Below are 17060 nucleotides of genomic sequence, written 5' to 3' on the forward strand. Positions count from 1 at the left end.
CTTCTCTTTGTTTCCTTTCTCTTCTCTGCCCTTCACCTCCCCGCCTCCCCTCTGCCAGGAAAACAAATCTTCACTGAAAAGGGAGCAGCCGTGATGGAGAGAGAGGAGGAAGTAACCGCTTATCTGTAGCATATCCTCCACTGAAGATTGTGGCTGGGGGCCCAGAGGTGGGGTTATATATATACACCTGAGCAGCGCTGGGAACCCCGTGGTAGTGGAGTGGAGCTCCATCATCAGTGGGACACCCGTTACTCCGCTGCAGAAGATAGAGGGTGGTTATATAGGAGAAGGAAGTGGGGGGAATCGTCTCCTTGAGCCCCTGGTTTGTCAGCAACAACAACGATGATGAGTGCCTATCACGTGCCAGGCCCTGGGCCAAGCATGTTACATACCTTAATTCTGCTTCTTGCTTTGCCTCTCTCTTTACGATTTAAATTTTTTTTTTTAAACATTTATTTATTTTTGAGGCAGAGAGAGACAGAGCATGAACGGGGGAGGGGCAGAGAGGGAGGGAGACACAGAATCTGACGCAGGCTCCAGGCTCCAGGCTCTGAGCCGTCAGCCCAGAGCCCGACGCGGGGCTCGAACTCACGGACCGTGAGATCGTGACCTGAACTGAAGTCAGACGCTCAACCGACTGAGCCACCCAGGCGCCCCTCTCTCTTTACGATTGAAAAGCCCTCTTTCTCTAGAAAAAAAATTAAAAATAGGTAAAGAATTTAGGACAAAGCCCTCATAAAAATAATAGCTATGTGTGTGTTTGCCATTTTATTAGTATTTTTTCGACTCTGGAGTATCCACCAGCCCCCCCCCCCCCCCCCCCCCCGCCCCCGCATAGGAGAAGAGGCCTTCCCTGTGCGGACTGGGCTAAGTCCTAAGCTCACATCCAAGATGACACCTCGGGCCTGTGGTACAGAGCAGCAAAAGGGCCTCTTTGGTTTCGCGCTTTGTTTCCAACGTTGGTTCCACGTCCCGTCTTCCCACACGTCCTGTCTTCCCCTGTCTAACCTGCTCTTGCTCCTTAAACACTCATTCTGGTAGATTTCAACAGCCTTTTCCGGATGGGCTGAAGTAGGAGCTCTTACTATCAAGTAACGTTCACTTTAACGCTGTTGGGGGGACCTTGAATCATCTGGTTCAAGCCCCTCTTTGGGGAAAATTGAGGCCCAGAGAGGTTGTGGGCTGCCCAAAGTTACCCAACTGCGCGGGGGGGGGGGGGGGGGGCTGAGGCAGGACTGGAACCCAGAGCTGGGGTCTTGATGCGGCACCCCTTTTATGACACCCACGCCGTCCTTGCTGTCCATCGTGCAAGAGATGGTTTTTGAATTTACTTTCTGCTTCTCCTCTCTGGTTGCCTGTCAGCCACCCCCTTTCCTAAGGGGTCCACTCCTTCATACCGCACAGGGCCAACCCGGGGCCAATTAGTACAGCCACCTGTCGCCCGCTGCTCCAAGCAGCCCCGGGGCAGTTTCCCTCCCTCCCTCCCCTAAACTAACCTCTTCTGTTTGCACCTTGTTAGTGCAGTAACAAATCACTTGACTCACATTTACCAAGTGACATTCATGGACCTTTTACCCTGCTCTGAAATGCCTATTGATTTTGGCATTCCTGTGCTGCTAGGTAGTCTCGAGTTATATTTCATGCGTGCTTTAAGTTTGTGTGTGTCAGAAGTTGCCTTTACTTATTCTAACGCTCTGATTCCTCAGCATAACACAGTGCCTTTGACTGGAAACATAGTCTCTTAACCCAACAGAATAAATCTCTAACTCTGGGAATTTTAGTACTGTGGAAAGCCAATTATATAGCTATTTTAAAGCGGGGTGTCCTCTCTTAAGAGTTTCAATCTGTGCCTTATAGTTTCTAATATGGTGCCCTAGGTCTACTTGTTAACATTTGCCAAAGTTTTCTAAGTGATAAATCGCCCTACTTGAGTACTGCCGTAGAATTTGTTCATTCATGGGGCTGGCAGTTATTTAAAGAGTGTTCCTGAAGTATGCTGGACTGTGTTAGGCCCCTGAAGGCATTTGAAAAAAAGTTTTCGACATCTGCGGCATTTGAGAAAAAGTTTGACATCTGCCCGTCCATCCCCTTCTGGCTGCCTGGAGGGTGGATAAGATGGATGCAACTTGAGGAGGCATCCTTTGTTTCTGAGGATAGAAGGTGCATTGTGGAGCACAAAGATACAGGAACTGTAGGCGATGCCACACCAGCTCTGTACCGCTTATCTCCCGAATTCCTCTAAGTAAAAGAAAAATACACTTTTATCTTGTTTAAGCCACTATTATTTCTGGTCTCTGTTACTAGCTGCCAAATGCAAATCTTAACTGATATAGAAGTCCTTGAGGATTTTTGAGCAAGGGATTGATTCTGATTGGTAGCTATGCAAGAGCTAGATTTGGGGGGTGGGGGTTGTTCCGGGCCATACAGAGAGATAAAGTTGGCTTGGCAGGTGGGGACGGATAGTTGGGGAGGCTTTGAATGAGGAGAATACAGATCTTGCACAGGGTCATTGATTTCGTTTTTTTTCCCCCAGGACACCTCTGCTGAACTCCTGTTCTATAGCGGTTATTTAAATATGTAGTTACTGAGTGATTTGCATTGTGCTATCGTCAGGTGGCCTGAAAGCTAGGGAGATTGAGAAGATGGGTATTCTTTGTGTTCTAAAAAGGAGCAGGCAAAAGCTGGCACAGGAAAAGAGTATCAGTGTTACAGTAAAGTGAAGTTACTATGTTTTCTGAACTCCCGTAGACTTTTTCAAGGAAAGGAACTTTTGTTACACGGGACTGTCTAATCAAGATACATTTGAAATGTATCCTTTCCTGGGGAGCAACTGTAAGTAATATTTAAAAAATATATCTTGGAGTAACTTGCAGGGTAGAGATACATTTCATATGCTAAAAATTTCTAAAAGGGGAAAATCTATTAAGTTACTCTAAGCTTCACATCACATCTTCCTAGTGAACTTTTCATCTTCAGGTTGGGCAGATAATTTCACATCTTTTAGAAGCCATTTCATTCTTGTTTAAAAGGCTTATAAAAATATAATAGTATAGCTATAATAGAGCATGGCGTTCCTGTGAACTAGATGTGCTAACTTAGTATCTAGGTCTCTGTTTCCTTGAAAATGGGTTGGCCGTTCCAAAGTTCCTTCTAAACCCGGCTCAAACAGGTAATTGGAAGCTTACTACAAATTTCAAGGTCCCTTAAGGCACTGGCCTTCAGTCTTTCTCTCCCTGCACATAGAAAGGCAGATGTGCCCAATGTTACCTGAAAATCCTTATTCATTATGTCTCCCTGTTCTTTTCCTTCATTTGGAAAAAATACATTAGAATGCAAGTAACTGAATAGTAGGTTGTACCTGAACTATCTGTTGCAAACTTCATGCCAGCTCAATTTTAATAGTATCTATGATTGTCCCTCATTCATAGTGGGAAAACATAGGGAAAAAATGATTGCAAATATTAGGTTTTGATTTACACCTCCCTGAAGTGCCTAGGTTGAATTTTGCACATAGGCAAAACAATCCCCAATAGTCTGATAAGCAGATGTTCTCTCCCTACAGATAGATAATAACAGGAACCAACTTTTATGGAGCACTCAATGTGTGCTAAGCCACTTATCTACATTTTTTCCTTTTAACCCTGACAAAAATTCTGAGAAATAGCTATATCAATGAGGAAACTGAGTTTTTGGAACTAACTCTTGCTCACCGTCACATTAAGCAGCTGAACGAGGGCTCAGATCTAGGTCTCGCTGACTCTTCTGACTCTCGCCTGGGTTTAGAGGCTGTCCTGTTATTCTTGTAAATAATCTCAATGAGAACAAGGCCAGCTGGCTCAGTGTGACACTCGATCCCAAATCATTCTCTTTCACTTTCTGCCAGATTGGAAGACTGTATAGTGATTAAATATTTCTGGCCAGCAATGTCTTGCCATTTATGGAAAAATGATACCCCCTAATCTTTAATAATTGTTTCATTAAGAACAAAAACAAAGCTCCTGCTAAACTTTGGAATGACTATAGGAAAATCTTAGTACTTCTTGCACCTTAGTCTCCCTCTCTCCTCGGAAAGGAAAGAATAGTATCGTTTTCCAAAGTTGCTTTAGGAAGAAGAGGATGCTACTTAGTTTTGATCAGTAGACTTTTTTTTTTTTTTTTTTTTTTTTTTTGTGGCAGGCTACAACTACCATGGGACATTTTAAGGTTAGGAAACCCCTTCTTAGGGGATAAGGCCATTTTATGGTAAAAGAGGCTCGGAAGGCCTAAGGAGGGAGGTTATTATTAAAGCATGAGCTTGCCTCTGAAGATCCATATAGATTCTGGTGTTTCTCCAAGGCCACCTTGCGAGTTAGGTAGGAAGACGTGATCCAAGGCTTTATATTTGCTAAACTTGTTTGTGTTAGTTTCCTGCCTCCTATCTCATTTGCCTGGGGGGGGGGGGGGGAGAGGGGGGGGCGCCGCCCAACTTGTTTTGGGGGAAGTGTAGCAAGATAAGAGCCAAGTGAAGTTAGCTAATTTGTTAATTTGGTGAGAGGACTCCGTAAAAAGATCATTTCATGGGGTGCCTGGGTGACTCAGTCGGTTAAGCGACCAACTTCATTCAGCTCAGGTCATGGTCTCATGGTTTGTGAGTTTGAGCCCTGCATGAGGCTCTGTGCTGACAGCTCAGAGCCTGGAGCCTGCTTCCGATTCTGTGTCTCCCTCTCTCTCTGCCCCTCCCCCGCTTGACCCCTGTGTCTCTCAAAAATAAAATAAAATAAAATAAAATAAAATAAAATAAAATAAAAAACCCTTAAAAATTTTTTAAAAAGTCCATTTCATTTGTGTCTATAAGAAGCTCTTAGGGTGGTTTTCTTGTCCTTTGGGTTTTGAAGGTAATTTTGTAAAGAATAATTAAGCCTTAGGTTTTCTTTTGAGCCTGAGAGGTAGGTCCTGGGAAAGCCAGTTGCTTTCCCAGGATGGGAATATACCCACAGCTGGGGGTGGGAGTGGGTTGGGTGGGCAGAGGTAGATCTGATTAGCTGAAGTCTATGGTCTTCCTCAGTGACCCACCACAGACTTGTAGGTGGGGTCGTCATCTTCGCATCACGATGTCTAGGCTAAGCTTACGAAGGAAAGGAATAACCTCCCCACAAGGTGGTCGACATGAGCCACTGAAATAATGTATCTGAGAGTGCTTTATAAAAACATTGTTATAATGTGTGGAAACGGTGGCTAAAGGAAGTGCTTCAAAACGTCAGCTATTATTAATGAGAGTGTAATTCAATATTAGGTCTAACTGGACACGGCTCATGTATACACACATGGGGCAACTTTTCAAAATATATCCTTTCCTTACCTGTTCACGGATATTCCTCACCATCCATTTTCATTCCTCCCTGCTTTCTCCCCTTTGCATAGTATATTCATATAAATACATTTATCCATTCCGTTTTAGCAGCTGGAGTGTGAGTTGCTTACTTAGTTGCTTAGTTGTGTGTGAAGCGAACACTGACTACACATTATTCTTTACTTCGGGAAGGCTGGGAACAATTCAAAGCCAAGGGCATGTTGTAACACTACTTAATAATCTGATGTCACATGGCCCATTCTCGGAATAATAGGTATGTTTTCTTTAGGGCTGGTGTCTTAGACCTGCTTCCTAGGGCAGAGCCTCATTACTAAGCACAATATTTCTTAATTAATCAAATGAGAACCAGGCCATGTTGGTATGATGTCATTGCATTAGTGCTTGGCATAATTTCTTCTCTGGTCATCTGGCTGAATCATTAAGATAGCTAACATAACTGTAGGAACAATGGCTCTCACACCTGGTGTGAGGAAGAATTACCTAACGTAGCTTTGAGGATGCTCATTTGCACAAAGTTCTGGAAGATGTCGATATGGAAAGAAGTTCTGTGTCAGTTTTCTTTTCTTTTTTTCTGCGTCTGTTTTCTTTTACCTTCCTTCCTTCTTCCAATAAAAACGTATTAAGCACCTACTGTATGCTAAGCATTAGGTATAAAAAAAAAACCATCCCTGCTCTCAAGCCCTTAAGGAGCTCAAAGGTGTGTGTGTGACCACAGTACAATAAGTTATGAACAACGAGATAGGTTAGCATAACCTTCTGTGAGCATACACGTGGGAGAGGGCAGCTCTGGGAAGGCTTTGCAGAGGAGATGTTGTGTTAACCATTGAAGGATAAATAGGAATTTTCGGGGCCCAGACCCAACAAACAAGAGTAGCAGGAGGGGTATCCATGTGGCTGAACAAAATCTACAAAGGAACCAAGGCGTGGAGGAAGGTGATTGGGACGTATGATGTATAGTCTGGTACTACTCAGCTTGTCATAGTCTGGTGTTACCAGTGCACGGATGCACAGTTGACAGCAGCAGACCTTTTCGTGGACCTGCTCCTGAGGTGTCTCCACAGCTGGGGTAATCATCCGCTACAATCTGGTTTTGGCAGGCCACAACTGTTTTCCCTCTGCTTCATGGTGTGGAATTCTGGAGGATCAGTAGAGCCCTTCTCGGTCAATTCTCTGCGTGGAGATAGACATGAGGGAAGCTCTGAACCCTGAATCAGCTACCGGTTGCCTACCGCCACGAGATGGGAGATGTGCAGAGAGTAGACTCCAGGATAAAATTACTTTATCTCATTTGAATGACCTGTTCTGGTAAATCATGCTAGATTTCAAGAGTTACACCAACTCCTTTTACCTAGACTAAGGTCCAGTTTAAGTGGCTTCCTCCGTCTCTTTTCTCCTGCGCTTCGATCTATTTCCTACCGACTGCCTACAACTGAGCCTTCCCCAGAAGTACAAGCAGGCCCTGGACCATCTTACTCTGGGTGTGGAAGGATGCACAAAAGGGAGGTCTGAGAAGTGACAGGTTTAAGATAGGAAAAGCCATGGTGGATTGAGTGGTGTGGAAAGAACAGCCAGAGGAGTCTCATGGCTCCCAGGTATGGTCTTACTTCAGTATGGCCGTTGCGTTCAATCATTGGCTGGAGGCAGCCTTGGGAAGCATGGCCTCAGCACAAAGTCAAGTGTGGGTTTCAGGTGACTGGCTTGAGGACTCCCCAGTGGCCTTGCTGAACTTTCTTTACAACCGCACTGCGATCCAAGACACTTTCACTCAGCCTTCCTTCCTTCCTTCCCGCTCTCCTTCACTCAAGGTCAGATATGCATCATGGTTGGACAGCTTCCCCAACTTCTCTTGGCTCCTCTTCACTTCCTCTACAGATGTTTCCCCTGGTAAATGTCTTGCATGTCTGACTATATTTTGGTGGCTCCTTTTTGGAGGACCTGGAACAATACTGCACGGGAGGAGCAAAGGAATGCTGATTTTAGTTCTATGCTCTTTACTGCTGAGATTCACCAGTAGGAAAATGTATTGCTTTGATCAAAATTTTAAAAGAAAAGGGAGAACAGAAAGTGTGCCAATAAGGCAAGAGAAAGCTGTTGAAAAGGATTAAAGTTCAATAAAATAGGGACAATAAGGAATGAGATACAAGAAGATGCAATGGTTTAAAAATATTTGAGCATGACGTGGAGGAACGTATAATAAAAATGCAGTGTCACGTGGGGTCACCCCCTCCCCCCAACCAAGGTCTGTTTAGTGGGAGTCACTAGCCTTCACTTGTTCCTGTTTGAGTCTCAGTCTTGGGCTTCTGGAGCTTACTAGCTCACTCTTGTATAATAAAAACCCTCTTTCACAGTGTCAATTCAGTAACTAAAATTGTCCAGTTTGATGCTTAATCAAAATTCAATCTTCAGGGCGCCTGGGTGGCTCAGTTGGTTAAGCGTCTGACTTCGGCTCAGGTCATGATCTCGTGGTCTGTGAGTTCGAGCCCCGCGTTGGGCTCTGTGCTGACAGCTCAGAGCCTGAAGCCTGTTTCAGATTCTGTGTCTCCCTGTCTCTCTGACCCTCCCCCGTTCATGCTCTGTCTCTCTCTCTCTGTCTCAAGAGAATAAATAAATGTTAAGAAAAATAAAACAAAAATAAAACAAAAAAACTCAATCTTCATTCAAGTGAAAAAGTTTTCTTCTCCTTACCTATTGACTAGGGCAAGAAAGATCCTATGGCCTCTTCAATTCTAGACAAAATTGGTACTCTGTCTCTTCTGCTTCATTCTGTTTGCCAAAGCAAGTCACATGGCCAGCCCCAAAGGTAAAATCCAAGGAAATATACTTATTCCTGAGTCAGAAAAACTGAGTCATGGTAAAGTATGTGGGTAGAGGGAAAAGCAAAAGTTAGGGCTAGGAATTCAATCTCCCATAGTACTAAGGGGAGAAAGTCTCCAATTAGCTATGCGTGGCACCTGTGTTCATCCCTTGACCATTCCCTGTGGCCAGGGTGGGACATGGTAGTATGATTGGCAGCTACAATAGGACTATGTGCTTGATGTGAGTAAGAAGAACTGTTTCCCCAAAAGAAGGAGATGCTAATCCAGGAAGAAAGGGGGAGGCTAGAAACAGAACAATTCTACTCCCATGCTTCCCATGCCTTGGCTTCTTAGCCCTTATAATCACTCTTTCACATAGGTACTCCTAAGATCCTCTTTTTTTTTTTAATGTTTATTTTTGAGAAAGAGAGAGAGAGAGCAGGGGAGAGGCAGACAGAGAGAGGGAGACAGAGGCTCCCAAGCAGGCTCTGCGCTGACAGCTGAGAGTGCGATGTGGGGCTTGAATTCACAAACCGTGAGATCATGACTTGAGCTGAAACCAAGAGTTGGTCGCCTAACCCACTGAGCCACCCTAATATCCTTTTTATAGCTGAGAAAATTGATGTTAAGAGAGGTTATGCAACTTGCTCAAGATGACCCACCTTGAATGATAGAAATTTTGGATTAAAAAAATAGCTTTAGGAACTCCTGGGTGGCTTAGGCGGTTAAGCAACCGACTCTTGATTTTGGTTCAGGTCATGATCTCATGGTCAGGAGACTGAGTCCTGTGTCTGGCTCAGCACAGAGCCTCGTTGGGATTCTTTCTCCTCTCTCTGCTTCTAGTCTGCTTGTGCTCTCCCTCACCCCCATCCTCCACCCCCAACCAAAATAAATAAATTAATTAAAAAAAAAATAGATATACCTAAGGGCGGCTGGCTGGTTCAGTCAGTAGAGCATGTGACTCTTGATTTTGGGCTCATGAGTTCCGGTTAGGTGTAGAGATTACTAAAAATAGATTTATCTAATCACCAAAGCCACAGTAATCAAGAGAGTGGTGTTTATTGAAAGGACAGACACAAAGATTAATGGAACAGAATGCAGAGTCTAGAAATAGACACACCCATGCATTGTCAACCAATTTTTTAAAGATGTTATTTCTAAGTAATCTCTACACCAATGTGGGGCTTGAACCCATAACCCCAAGATCAAGAGTTGCATGCTCTCCTGACTGAGCCAGCCAGGCACCCCAACCAATTTTTAATGAAAGTGCAAAAAGTCAATGTAGGAAGATAGTCTTTTCAGTAAATGATGTTGAAACAAATAACAACCATATGCAAAAAAAAAAAAAAAAAAAAAAAAAAAAAGCCAAAGTAAAGAAAAAAAAAAAAAAAGAATCTCAACTTACACCTTTCACCTTATGCAAAAATGGATATGCCCAAACCTCACAATGAATCATAGACCTAAATGTAAAATGTAAAACTATAAAGCTTCTAGAAAAAAAATAGAAGAAAATGTTTGTGAACTTGGATGAGGGAAAGGTTTCTTAGATATGAAGCTGAAAAAGCACAATCCATCAAAAAAAAAAATCTAAATTGGGCTTCATCAAAATGAACAACTTTTGCTGTGTGAAAGTGACTGTAAAAGAGAATGAAAACACAAACCATAGACTAGGATAAATAGTTTCAAATCACATATCTGACAAAGGACTTGTGTGCAGAATAAATATATAAGAACTTTCAAAACTTATCAATGAGAAAATAACCCAATTAAAAATGAGCAAAAGATTCTTTTATTTTTATTTTATTCTTTTATTCTATATGTGAAATATATATATATATATATATAATCTTTAAATATTTTAAAGATATTTTAATATCTTTAAATAATATTTTATTTAAAGATAATATTTTAAATAATATCTTTAAATATTATCTTTATTGTTATAATCTGAATTTTCTCCATGACATAAGCATTAAGGGGATAACTTAAAAATTTCAAATAGTTGAGCAATTTTAGAGGCTGCTTTTGTTATTTATGACACTACAAGGTGAAAATATATATAGTGATTTTCTGCCTTTTAAACAATTTTTTTAATGTTCATTTGTTTTTGAGAGAGAGAGAGACAGAGTGTGAGCAGGGGTGGGGTAGAGACAGAGGGAGACACAGAATCCAAAGCAGGCTCCAGGTTCTGAGCTGTCAGCACAGAGCCCTATGCAGGACATGAACCCACAAAACACAAGACCATGACCAGAGCCGAAGTCAGATGCTTAACAGACTGAGCCACCCAGGTGCCCCCCCCCCCTTTTTTTAAGTACGCTTCACACCCTGCATGGAGCTCATTGTGAGGTCTTGAACTCATGACCCTGAGATCAAGACCTAAGGTGAGATCAAGAGTTGGATGTTTAACTGACTGAGCCACCCAGACACCCTGATTTTTTGCCTTTCTGATACTTATCCTATTTTTCTTATCTAAGTGATCCAAACAAATAATTGACATGGACTTAGTGAAAAAAAAAAAAGTTTTTCTTCTGTCTTGCCATTAAATTTTTACTATTACAGGGGTGCTTGGGTGGCTCATTCAGTTGAACATCCAACTCAGGTCACGATCTCACAGCTCGTGAATTCCAGCCCCGGGTCAGTCTCTGTGCTGCCAGGTCAGAGCCTGGAGCTGTATGTATATATGTATGTATACATACATATACATATATGTATATATTTGTATATATACATATATACATATACATATACATATATACATATATGTATATATTTAAGCTCTTCTTTATCTGTTCATCTATTGGTGGATACTTGGGCTGCTCCCATAATTTGGCTATTATAAATAATGTTGCAATAAGCATAGGGGTGCTTATCAAACTTTTCAAATTAGTGTTTTTCATATTCTTTGTAGAATTAATTTCTACATTAATTGCACTCATTAATGCAATTAGTGGATTATACGGTAATTCTTTTTCTCCTTCTCTTTTTAAAATGTTTTTTTTTTATTTTGAGAGAGAGAGGGAGAGACAGAGAATCCCAAGCAGACTATACACTGTCAGTGTAGAGCCTGAAGTGGGGCTCAATCCCACAAACCATGAGATCATGACCTGAGCTGAAATCAAGACTGAGCTACCTAGGCGCCCCTCATATGGTGATTCTATTTTTAATTTTTTGAAGAAATTTCATACTGTTTTCAATAGTGGCTATACCAGTTTGCATCCCCAACAACAGTGCACAGCAGTTCTTTTTTTCCCCCACATCTTCAACCTTGTTGTTTCCTGTGTTTTTGATTTTAGCCATTCTGACGGGTGTGACATGATATCTCATTGTAGTTTTGATTTGCATTTCTCTGATGATGAGTGACATCGAGCATCTTTTTGTGTGTCTGTTGGCCATCTATATGTCTTCTTTGGAGAAATGTCTGTTCATGTCTTCTGCCCACTTTTGAATTGGATTACTTGGCTTTTTGGTGTTGAGTGTTATAAATTCTTTATATATTTTGGATACTAACCCTTTAACAGATATAGCATTTGCAAATATCTTCTTCCATTTAGTAGGTACCTTTTAATTTTGTTGGTTATTTCCTTCACTGAACAGAAGCTTTTTATTTTGATGTGGTCCCAATAGTTTATTTTTGTTTTTGTTCCTCTTGCCTCAGGAGACATATCTAGAAAAATGTTGCTATGGCCGATGTCAGAGAAATTACTGCCTGTGCTCTCTGCTGCGATTTTTATGGTTTCAGGTCTCACATTTAGGTCCTTAGTCCATTTTGAGTCTATTTTTGGGCATGGTATAAGAAAGTGGTCTAGTTTCATTGTTTTGCATGTAGCTGCCCAGTGTTTTCAATGCCATTTGTTGAAGAGACTGTCTTTTTCCTATTGCATGATCATTCCTCCTTTGTTGAAGGTTAACATAATAAAATAATCGTGGTTTTACTGCTGGGTTCTCTATTCTGTTCTTTTGATCCATATGTCTATTTTTGTGCCAGTATCATACTGTTTTGGTTCCTATAGCTTTGTAGAATATCTCAAAATCTGGGATGGTGATACCTCCAGTTTTGTTCTTCTTTTTCAAGACTGCTTTGGCTCTTTGGGGTCTTTTGTGGTTCTATGCAAATCTTAGGATTATTTGTTCTAGTTCTGTGAAAAATGCTTTTGGTACTTTGATAGGAATTGCATTAAACTGTGGATTGTTTTGAGTAGTATGAACATTTTAACAATATTTGTTCTTCAAAAAATGGGCAAAGGGCTTTGAACAGATACTTCATGAAAGGAGATACACACAGATGGCAGATAAACACATGAACGTGTGTTCAACATCATCAGTAATTATGGAGTTGCAAATTCAAACACAATGAGATAATACCACATGCCTCTTAGAATGGCTAAAAACCCAAGCCAAGCCAACCCAACCCAACTAAACCCAAACTAAAACAAAACAAAACAAAACCTGAAATGCTCAATGCTGATGAGGCTATGGAGCCACTGGAACTCCCATACATTGCTGGTAGGACGCAAAATGGTGCAGCCACTTTGGAAAACAGTGTGGAGTTTTCTTACAAGGATAAACACACACCAAATGACCCAGTAATTCTAGGTATTTACCCAAGAGAAATGAAAACTGAAGTTTACGTAAAAAAAAAAAATGGTACATGAGTATTTGTTGCAGCTTTATTCACAATCATCAAATACCGGAAACCAAAATGTCCATCAACAATTGAATGGATATGGGGCGCCTGGGTAGCTCAGTTGGTTGAGCGTCTGAGTTCGGCTCAGGTCACGATCTTGCGGTCTGTGAGTTCGAGCCCCGCATCGGGTTCTGTGCTGACAGCTCAGAGCCTGGAGCCTGCTTCGGATTCTGTGTCTCCCTCTCTCTCTGACCCTCCCCTGCTCATGCTCTATCTCTGCTTGTCAAAAATAAATAAAACATTAAAAAAATTAAAAAAAAAAACCCAACTGAATGGATAAACACACTGTGGTGTAACCATACCATGGAATACTACTTAGCAGTAAAAAAGAATGAACTATACACACAGCCACACGGGTGAATCTCAAATGCATTTTGCTAAGTGAAAGAAGCCAGATCTGAGTGACTACCGATTGTGTGATGCCATTTGTATGGCATCCTCAAGAAGGCAAAAGTAAAGAGACAGAGACCAGATCCTTGGTTGTCAGGGACTTGGGCTGAGATGCGTTGGTTATAAAGAGGCAGCACCAGGGGATTATTGGGGCTGATGTAACTCTTCTGTATCTTTTTTTTTTTTAATTTTTTTTTAACGTTTATTTATTTTTGAGACAGAGAGAGACAGAGCATGAACGGGGGAGGGGCAGAGAGAGAGGGAGACACAGAATCGGAAGCAGGCTCCAGGCTCTGAGCCATCAGCCCAGAGCCCGATGCGGGGCTCGAACTCACGGACCGTGAGATCGTGACTTGAGCCGAAGTCGGACGCTTAACCGACTGAGCCACCCAGGTGCCCCAACTCTTCTGTATCTTAATGGTGGTAGTGGCATCATGCTGCTGCTTTACTTCCAAGCAGAGAGAAGAGGACACATGTTTTTACAATCTAGGGAGTTAAGAGGGAAGAATCTTTTGCTTTCTGACAAAATTGAGGTCATTGTATCTACTAGTTGAATTCTCAAGGGCTTCTGTCAGAGCTCCAGCTGGAAATTTCAGGGTCAATGAGAAGCCTGGACACCTAGAAAATTCTATCACAGATAAGATGTGTAAGGCAGAATAATGGCTCCCCGTGACGTCTACATCCTATTCCCCGGAACTTATGAGTGTTGCCTTAAGTGGCAAAAGGGTCTTTCCGTATGCGATTAATGTTGAGGACCTGGAGACAGGGAGAATAGCTTGGATTATCTAGCTGGGCCCAATCTAATCAAATGAATCCTTCAAAGCAAAAGCAGATGTGGTCAGAGACACGCCTATGGAAGACTAGTCATTCCTTTTCCCTCATCCCTGCTTTGTTTTTCTCCATAGCACTCAGTGCCGTATTGTAGGCAGAATGATGGATCCCCAAAGATGCTCACACCCTAATTCCCAGAATCTGTGAATATATGTTACATGGCTAAAGGGGAGGGAAGGTTGCAGATGGAATCAAGTTTGCTCATTTGCTGACCCACGAATAGGGAGATTATTTGGGATTATCTGGGTGGATCCAATGTCATAAGGGTCCTGAAAGGTGGAAGAGGAGGGCAGAAGACATCAGAGTGACGGGATGAGAGCACTCAACGTGCCTTTGCTGGCTTTGAAGGTGGAGGAAGGAACCGTGGAGCCAAGGAACACAGAGCCTCTAGAAGCTGGAAGAGGCAAGGAAAAGGAGCCTCCCCTAGAGGCTCCAGAAGGGAATGCAGCACCGTCAACACCTTCATTGCCACCCGTGAGACCCAGGTTAGACTTCTAGCCCACAGTCCTGCAAGGTATTAAGTTTGTGTTGTTTCAAGCCACTGGGTTTGTGGTGATTTGTTATAGCAGCAATGGAAACCAATACATAAGGAGAATGTATTGTTAAGTGTGAGGGGAGATGTTAATATTCACCAGGCTTCCTGGTTCTTCATCCCTCGAGTCCAGGCAGGTGATCCATTTGTCTACCTTCAGGATCAGTCTCATTGCCACTGGGATCAGCTCTGATCCTGGCAGTAAACATATGGGGTGTTTGTTGATATAAGATCGCGTATTAAACTGCACTCCTGTTGCCTGTGCCAGTGTTTCCTGAAAACACGTTCCCAGCTCCTGCCCTCCTTCAGCACAGGTGACTCGACCTCATTCTGAACCCAGTTTCGGGTCATATCTGCCCCTGCCTCGAAATCCCTGTTCCCGATCTCCTTTTCCTCCACCAGCTTGCACTACATACTTGAGCGTGCCGAGGCCCCACACTTGCTTCACCCCTGACACAACTTTTTCTTCCCTCTGCTTGGGATTTTGTTTTATGCCCATGCGACAGAGGGAAAGATGTATTATAATACATCTTCTTGTCCACGGGACGAATGCATGCTTTGTATACTCAGCTCACTCTAGAGGGCTTGCTGAATTCAGCAGGGTGGCTGGCAGTGAAGAGAATTAACATGTGAGGGAAGACCAAAGTTCTCCACCTACCACAGGCTGAGGGGGATCATTGGAAGAAAATTTGATGAGAAGGTTGAATAAGCAGTAGAGATGGGTGAGCTGTAAGCCTAGAGATTTTGAGGAAATAGAAACTGAACAAATATTTAAAAGGAAGGTTTCCTAAGGGCGCTTGGCTGGCTCAGTTGGTAGAGCATGCAATTCTTGATCTCGGGGGCATGAGTTCGAGCCCCATGTTGGATGTAGAGATTACTTAATAAAAAATAAAGTAAAATGAAGAAAAAAGAGGAAGGTTTCCTATATGGTATGTAATGTGATATTGTCTTTGCCGCCCTGAGAAACACTCAGTAAATGTTGGCTTTGTGGGAGCTTGGAGGCGGTAAGTGCTGAGGGTCGCCCTAAGGCAAGGGCAGGATGACCCCAAACAGCCCAAATAGTTTCAGATGGAGAGAATGAGGAAAGAGAGGGAAGTGGTCTTCCCAGTGGAAGGCCTTTCAGCAGGGATCCTTCAGAAAGGCCTCTCAGAGCAGCTGTCTCTCAGAGCAGTCCAAGAGGGACACAAGAGGGCATTTACCTGCCTGCACGCTCCCGTCTCCATTTCCGTTGGCCAGGGTTCACCTCCTCAACTCCTAGATAGTGTCGTCTGGCCACTCTGTGACCACTCAGAAACTGATTTCACACACTGCCATTTCATTTAAGTCTGGAAATGGGCAGTGACTCACATGGGTGGGGCACTGACAAAATGAAAGAACAGAAGAGGCAGTGGAGGGAATCTGAGAAGGCTGAAAACATTTGTCTCCGTGATGAGAAAAGCTTTTATTAAAATCTGGCTCCAGGGGCACCTGGGTGGCTCAGTCGGTTAAGCATCTGACTTTGGCTCAGGTCATGGTCTCAAGGGTTAGTGAGTTCAAGCCCCGCATCAGGCTCCCCACTGACAGTGCAGAGCATGCTTGGGATTCTTGCTCTCTCCTCTCTTTCTGCCCTCCACCACTCACACTTTCTCTCTCTCTCGAAACAAATAAATAAAAACTTAAAAAGAAAAAAAAGAAGCCATACCTTCTATTTCTAAAAAAAAAAAAAAAAAAAATCTCGCTCCAAATTGTAAATCATGTTTTTAAGTGCACAGCTAATAAATGTATGAATTTACTTTTTTTTTTTTTAATGGTTATTTATTTTTGAGAGAGAGAGAGGGAGTGAGCAGGGGAGGAGCAGAGAAAGAGAGGGACAGAGGATCCAAAGCAGGCTCTGTGCTGACAGCGGAGAGCCCAATGCTGTCTCGTGGGGGCTCCAACTCAAGAACTGTGAGATCATGACCTCAGCCAAAGTTGGACACTTAACTGACTGAGCCACCCAGGCACTCCAAATTTACGTTTTTTTTTTCATAAAGACATATGAAAAACTACTGAGGAAACATTCCCTAATGCTAATTAACAATGCCCCAGAAATCTCATCTTTAGAATTTCAGACTATAGCCATAGTGTTGCAGTCTAACAGGTGGGAAGCTTCTAGCATTTTGATTTTTAAAAGGTCATGCTGTCTCAAAAATAAATAAACATTTAAAAAATTAAAAAAAAAGGGGGGGGGGCACCTGGGTGGCTCAGTCACTTGGGCATCTGACTTCGGCTCAGTTCACGGTCTCACCATCGGTGGGTTCTGGCCCCGTGTCGGGCTCTGTGCTGACAGCTGAGCCTGGAGCCTGCTTCGGATTCTGTCTCTCTCTCTCTCTCTCTCTGCCCCTCCCCTACTTCCACTGTCTGTCTCAAAAATAAGTAAACATTAAAAATTTTTTTAAAAGGTCATGCTGTTTAATTACTCAAGTATTACATATAATATTTTTACTAGTAAAAAAAATT

At 42.7% G+C, this 17060-nt stretch overlaps 1 protein-coding gene across 6 annotated transcripts in view; it reads left to right on the plus strand.

The window, feature by feature from the left end:
• APOLD1 (apolipoprotein L domain containing 1) overlaps positions 1–17060 on the plus strand; it is a 62556-nt gene that overhangs the window by 12941 nt on the left and 32555 nt on the right. For 3 of the 6 annotated variants that reach the window (XM_047866225.1, XM_047866228.1, XM_047866224.1), the window contains exon 2: positions 14399–14564. The exons of 2 other annotated variants lie outside the window; for them this stretch is intronic. The gene's annotated coding sequence lies outside the window, so the exon portion shown is untranslated. The remainder of the gene's footprint in view (positions 1–14398; positions 14565–17060) is intronic. One more of the 6 variants, XM_047866226.1, reaches the window with a different exon arrangement.

Source organism: Prionailurus viverrinus, chromosome B4 (assembly GCF_022837055.1).
Source record: "Prionailurus viverrinus isolate Anna chromosome B4, UM_Priviv_1.0, whole genome shotgun sequence".
Taxonomy (NCBI): domain Eukaryota; kingdom Metazoa; phylum Chordata; class Mammalia; order Carnivora; family Felidae; genus Prionailurus; species Prionailurus viverrinus.